The sequence below is a fragment of the Suncus etruscus genome, chromosome 2 (assembly GCF_024139225.1).
Source record: "Suncus etruscus isolate mSunEtr1 chromosome 2, mSunEtr1.pri.cur, whole genome shotgun sequence".
In the NCBI taxonomy this organism is placed as follows: domain Eukaryota; kingdom Metazoa; phylum Chordata; class Mammalia; order Eulipotyphla; family Soricidae; genus Suncus; species Suncus etruscus.
In genome coordinates this window covers 141413193-141420453 of record NC_064849.1, presented here as the reverse complement: position 1 = coordinate 141420453, position 7261 = coordinate 141413193, and the positions used below count along the sequence as shown (strand labels likewise).

Below are 7261 nucleotides of genomic sequence, written 5' to 3'. Positions count from 1 at the left end.
CTTTCTTTCTTTCTTTCTTTCTTTCTTTCTTTCTTTCTTTCTTTTTTCTTTCTTTCTTTTCTTTCTTTCTCTTCTTTCTTTCTTTCTCTCTCTCTCTCTCTTTCTTTCTTTCTTTCTTTCTTCTCTTCTTTCTCTTTCTTTCTTTCTTCTTTCTTTCTTTCTTTCTTTCTTCTTTCTTTCTTTCTTTCTTTCTTTCTTTCTTTCTTTCTTTCTTCTTTCTCTTTCTTTCTTTCTTTCTTTTTCTTTCTTTCTTTCTTTCTTTCTCTTTCTTTCTTTCTTTCTTTCTTTCTTTCTTCTTTCATTTTCTCTCTCTGTCTGTTTCTTTTTCTTTCTTTCTTTTCTTTCTTTCTCTTTTCTTTCTTCTTTCTTCTTTCTTTCTTTTTCTTTACTTTCTTCTCTCTTACTTTTTCTTTTTCTTTCTCTCTCTTTTTCTTTCTTTCCTTCCTTTCTTTTCATTCTTTCTTTCTTCTTTTTCTTCTCTCTTTCTTTCTTTCTTTTCTTTCTTTCTTTTTTTTCCTTTCCTTCTTTTTTTTCCTTCTTCCTTCCTTCCTTCCTTCCTTCCTTCCTTCCTTCCTTTCCTTCCTTCTTCCTTCTTCTTTCTTCTTTCTTTCTTTCTTTTCTTTCTTTCTTTCTTCTTTCTTTCTTTCTTTCTTCTTCTTTCCTTCTTCCTTCCTTCCTTCCTTCCTTCCTTCCTTCCTTCCTTCCTTCCTTCCTTCTTCTTCCTTCCTTTCTCCTTCCTTCCTTCCTTCCTTCCTTCCTTCCTTCCTTCCTTCCTTCCTTCTTCCTTCCTTCCTTCCTTCCTTCCTTCTTTTCTTTCTTTTTTTCTTTCTTTCTTTTCTCTTTCTTTCTTTCTCTTTCTTTCTTCTTTCTTTTTTTTCTTTCTTTCTTTCTTTTCTTTCTTCTTTCTTTCTTTTCTTTCTTTCTTTCTTCTTTCATTTCTCTGTTTTAAGCCATACCTGGCTGTTCACAGAGTATAATCTTATTTATACCCTTTGATCTAAACTCAAGGAGTATGCCTGCAGTGCTCAGGAGATAATATTTGGTAATGAAGATCAGATTCAGGTTGTCCACTTGCAAGGCAATGCCTTAATAGCTGTAACATTTTATGAACCAAAACTTTACTTTTCTATAAATTTTATTGTTGGTCATTGTTGAATTAAATGATTGTTAATGACATTAACTATTTTATTAACTTGTCAAAGAAAAATTAAAGTAATCTTATAAATCTGAAGTAGTTGGACTATGAATGTGTCATGGCAGGTAATAATATAGCCATATTTTATCCCAAACCCTTCACATACCTGATTTTTTTTCTGTTTTCTTAATGATGTGATATATGCTGTATTGACCTTCTACTCCTACACCTGGGTAGGCAAGAATTGAGTTCTAAAACAGAAAACATAGGTAAAATTCTATAGTGTTACTCTAAGAAAATGCCTTTTAAAAATAAACTGAACCATCAGAAACACTTTCACACACCCAGTCCTATTTACATGTTTCTATTTTTTCTACTCTTTAAGTGTTTTGATGCTGAAGTCCTTGAAGTACCGTAGTCATTTTAGGAGCGTAAATAACAAAGTCTGTGCCAATGGTAGCAAAATTAGAAAAGAGAGGGGCCAGAGTGCTAGCATAGCGGTAGAATGAATAACCCAGGAAGAATAGGAGTTCAATCTCTGGCAACCCATATGGTCCCCTGCCTGAGCCAGGAGCGATTTCTGAGCACAGAAACAGGAATAATCCCTGAGAGCCACCAGGTGTGACCCAAATCAAAACAAAAATGAAAAAAAAAAGGATGTTGATCTTAAGAACTTACCCACTTTAATATTGGATTTCTACACCTGTATTTTTGTGATATATTAATCCATTTAAATTTAATATTTACTTTTCTTTGTTTTTTTGTTTGTTTGTTTTTTGTTTTTGGCTTTTGGATCCCACCCCGTGGCCCTCAGGAGTTACTCCTGTCTCTGCATTCAGAAATCACTCCTGGTAGGCTCGGAGGACCATATGAGATGCTAGGATTCAAACCACAACTGAGGACACTCCTGGATATACTGCTGCGTGCAAGGCAAGCACCCTAATTCTGTATACAATATGTTTTCTTTTTGTCACTTCTCAAATTAATATATGCAAATGTTTAAATGCGTATGCAAACATACATTCTTATACATTTACAAAGGAGATATAATTTATTAATAAAAATAAATCATAAGATTTAAAATAGCTTTTATACTGCTCTCAAAGAATAGTAAAGCAGATAGGGCAGACCTGGGTTTAATCAATAGCAATACAAATGATCTCCTAAGACTACTAGGAGAGTTTCAGTGCAGATCCTGAGTAAATCCCAAGAAGAGCCAGATATGGTCCATCAAAAACATTAAAATGGGGCCGGGTGGTGGCGCTAAAGGTAAGGTGCCTGCCTTGCCTGCGCTAGCCTTGGACGGACCGTGGTTCGATCCCCCGGTGTCCCTTATGGTCCCCCAAGCCAGGAGCAACTTCTGAGCACATAGCCAGGAGTAACCCCTGAGCGTTACCGGGTGTGGCCCAAAAAACAAAAAAAAAAAAAAAAACATTAAAATGTTTTATATTTATGTATTATGAAAAAGAAAATAATAAAATGTAAAATTATAAAACAAAAATATTTTTTAGAATCAAAAAAATAAATTATTGTACAAGTAGAAGTCGCCAATAAGGATGAAATATCTGAATGTTTTCTTCATGCATACTTTTGAAGACAGTGAGTTCCTTCATCCAAAGCCCTTAATAATACAAAGCACTCAATTACACAAAGACAATTGATTTAAGAAGATGACCCACATTTCCAAATGTGTGTTTAGTATCCTAAGGAAATACAGATCTATAAATTAAATTGAAAAAAATTTAATATATGATTTTATTTCCATTTCATTTATAGTTATTGGTAGGCCTAAACTTAAGTGTTTCAGAACCATTTACATTTATTCAGACCATTTAGTAAGAAATGTCTAGAAAGTAAAGTTTATGATTCAATTGCAGTGATTGCTAAGGCAGTTGACTTTTGAATTTAGGGAATTTTAAGTTTGAATCCAATAGTGCTTTGAAATAAAACATACTTATATTATTTGCTCCAATTTGGGGGCACTGTACCATGTACTGAAATTTGTTAGTTGTCTTTGCTGTTTTAATTTTGAAAATTACTATATGAAACAGATATTGAGCAATTGATCAGGATGGATAACGCATGAATCTAAGATTTTTAAGAAGTTTGAATATAGAAGCAGCTCCCTTAAAATTATCTACATAACCTTAAATTCTACTCTTATAACCCTTTAATTTTGAAGAAAAGAGTAAAACAAGGAGTCTCCAGACTTACTCTGGGCTCTAAACTCAGAGAAATCTTCTGGAAAGTCAGAGTACAATATCAGGTACCAGAATGCAACCCTACCTGTTTTACAATCACTTTAATCTCCCATATCTGTCAAAAATTGTTTTTCACTTTCATTAGGATCGCACATATTTTATCATTCTTATATCTCATATAGATGTGCTTTATAGTTTCAACGATTCATTGAAATCTGTTGCAGTGCATTAGAGAAATTGTGCTCTTCTTCTTTTGAGAGGGCTTTTTTCCACACCCACCTAGACTCAGAACTTCTGTTTCTGTGATAGTGGTGTGGTTTTGGAAAACATATGGTGCCGGGGACCAAAACCCAGTAAGATGTGTGCAAGGCAATCACTTTAACTGCCGTGCTATCTCTACAGCTCCCTGAAGTCTTCTTTCATCAAAAATTTCCATCCAATTTGAAATTTTACAAGAGTATCTCAAAAACTTTCGCTTTGACTTGCCCTATTTTTATTGCTGATCTGATGCTAAAATGTTGTGTCAAACAATGTTGATTAATTCAAACCATTTGTGACAATCAAGAGGTGCACATTAAACTGTTCAAGTATTATATCCACAGCAAATTTAAACTATCTCAAAATACTTTTTAAAGTTTAGATTTTGCCATTTTATAACAATGTAGTTTCTTTCACAAATGACATATTTTGCTGCTCTCCTGGTTTAATTTTCCCTAAAATTAAACTACTGATCATTTTTATGTAAATTTTCTTAAATATTTTATATTTTGAAATTGTTACTAGTGATTAATCTGAAGCAGCATAAAAAGGTAAATGCAAAGAATCAAGAAAACAGATCCCATTACTTATTCCAAAAATCCAGCTCCACATTTAATTCTTGTTCTGAGAATGTTTACATATGTTTTAAACATTGATTTATATTATTTTCTACAAAGTCAAATTAAATTTGCTTTATGATATTTTTTTCTGAATCAACATTCTGGAGACATAATATGTTGGAGTATATAAATTATATGTGCAGTAAATTAAAAACAGTCATTTAGGAATATGCATTTGATGATTATTTTTATTATATATTTATTATATATTTTTGTTATTACATATGCATATATATTTTAATGCAAATACACAAGTTAAATTTATTTTACTAGAAATTATATGCCAATGGTAAACAGAATTTACAAGCTAAAGATTCTGCTAATCTTGAGTTGGCTCTTACCCCATCCATTTTGACTTCCAATAACATTGTATTTCTTCTTATAACTTATACAGTATATTATAAAATAAATTCATTCACTATCATTTTACTACAAATGTTAATCAGAAAAAATTGAATTCATAGGATCCAGGGTTTTTTTTTGTTTGTTTGTTTTTGCTTTGTTTTGGGCTACACCCGATGATGGTCAGGGGTTACTCCAGGCCATACGTTCAGATATCGCTCCTGGCTTGAGAGACCCTCTGGGATGCTGGGGGATGGAACCTTGGTCAGTCCTACACTAGCTCTAGCAAGGCAAACGCCTAACTTCTTGTGCCACCACTTTGGCCCTTCATAGGAGTCACTGTTTTATATAAATGTTTATATTCCCTATCTGCATAATTTTCTCCATGTATTGTCATTTTCTCCACTTACGTGTGAATGAATGAGTATTGGAAGGTCTGGGATTGATTTCTACTTAGTAATTTGAAATGTTACAGATACTAGAAATGTTCAAAACTAATTTTATATTTCTAAAAAGCATCCCTCAGATGGAGTATCTATTTTAAATTAATCTCCTCAGTAACTTCCCTGTGTCATGTGAATCTGCCCTCATTATCCAGAGTTTATTAGATTTGATTATTAGTTTGATGATCAGTTCATACCTGCAAGCATCCAATAATGCAGTATATGCAATGAAAACAACTTAAGTAACCTAAAATGTCCAACCTTTTTCTCAAAACAAGTTTATTTTTTGAGTTACAACTGATAAATGAATATATAATCCTTTTTAAAGGATGGCATTTCTCACATTAGTTTTATTGGTCTATAAGTCTGATAAGTCAAAGTGAGGTATTCTTGTTTTTAGCCGTAAGCAAGTTTCACATTTTTCATTCTTCTGCCTCATAAACTCCAGAAGATTGGATTATAAATACTAAACTAGTAGGATCTGATAGAAAATTCTTAACTTTTCTGCCCATTGTTTGGTCTAAAATCCCTTTTCAAAGAGCTCCAAATGTACAGATGCCTTTCCATACACCAGCTGCAGGCAAAGTCTTTCAGCTGTCACTGAACTTCTTATTTCTTCCTGTCAAGAAAGAAATTTGACATTTTCTTTTGTAATTTTCTTCAGTGGTTCAAATAATAATATACAAGAAAAAAGAATATGTGTCAATTGATGTAGAGAGAACTTTATGGTAAATAATAAAATATAACTTTAAATGAATATAATATAGCTAATTTATAGGTGCACATCTGAAATGTGCATAATGTTTTTCAATTAATTTGTGTAAAATATAAAGTACTAGTTAGAATTATAGGATGAATACATGCCTGGAAAGGGAGATACCATGATCACGATGATGGTTTGCCAGGGTGAGGCTTATCTGTTGCACTCTAGATGTGCTGACCCTGCCATTTCCTCAAAAGTGAGAAACTTGACTGTTAATTTGTGGTAGTGGGAGACTATGTTCATGCTCTTCCCTGGAAAAAAAATAATTATAGAATGGAGAGTAGTAGAAAGAGTAGAAATCTTTGAGATAAAGTGGTAGATATCATTATTTGTTTATTATTATTACATAAATGAAACATTCCCATAGCAAGAAAGTTCTGAATTTAAAAATTTTGCAAGAATTCTTTTTAATGTAAAATTTATGTTTTATTAACAGAAGTGGTAACATAGAGACAACTAGGCCTAAACTAAATCAGTGAAATCAGTGAAGTGTTTTGGCATTTACTCTTCCTGATTGAGACTATATGGAAGAGTCTCGGAAAACAATGGGTGTCTTCTATATCAGTTGTTTTACTATTCAAAAGCAAAATATTAAAACTAAGACTTCTAGGACAACTATCCTTGATGGTTTGTGTAGTTGTTTAATTTTATTTGAATATGTTTATGTAAAAATGCAGAGTAATTGAACCAGAGTGGTAGTACAGTTACTTTGCACTTAGCTGAACTAGGTTCAATCATTGACACCCTGTATGGTTCCCCAAGACCAACCGGTAGTGCAAATTGAATACAAAGACAGAAATAAGCCCAAACTGTTACTGTCCCAGTAGAAAGCAAAATACAAAATTAATACCCCAGAATGCCATTAATTTTTTCTCTTCTCCTTCAAAACATACGAGCAGTGATGAATATAGACCTAACACTATAGTAAATCAATCTTGCATTATTGTCAAATAACTAATGATGGCTGATGGTAGTGATATTTTTGTATCCAGATAAATTCCTTGGAAAACATTCATCAAATAAAATATAATTGTATAATGTTCTTTCTCTTCTTTTCAACTACTTTCTAGTTTACATTGTCCCTTTATTATGTTTCAAAAGTCTTGCACCAATAATAATTTATTGTCATAAACATAAACTATTTTATGATTAATAATGTTTATGCAACATAAAATTAATGTGTTATTATAATTCTAATTTTACTTTATCACCATTTGCTGACATATTTGTCTTATTATCAGACATATCTAGAAAACATACAGGCTGATCTAATTTCTGAAGGTCAAATTGGAATGCACTCAAGGTTTTACAGAGGCTGCATTTGATGTTTTTCCCTTTTTGTAGTATATTGCCTCCAGATTCAGTGGCTTTGATAGTTTGATCCAGATTATAATGGATCCATTAACCACATTATAGATGCAGACTTCTACACTGTGCTAAATAAAAATAGACTAGTACATTTGGAGGTTTCCAGAAAATATAAAATAGCAATTAGAAAT

At 32.2% G+C, this 7261-nt stretch overlaps 1 non-coding gene across 1 annotated transcript; it reads left to right on the top strand.

Annotated features, from left to right (window-relative positions):
* The first annotated feature begins 5855 nt into the window (after positions 1–5855).
* On the top strand, positions 5856–6014 carry LOC126002870 (U1 spliceosomal RNA). The gene has a single exon (XR_007493482.1). It is a non-coding gene; the product is annotated as a U1 spliceosomal RNA (small nuclear RNA).
* The last annotated feature ends 1247 nt before the right edge of the window (positions 6015–7261 follow it).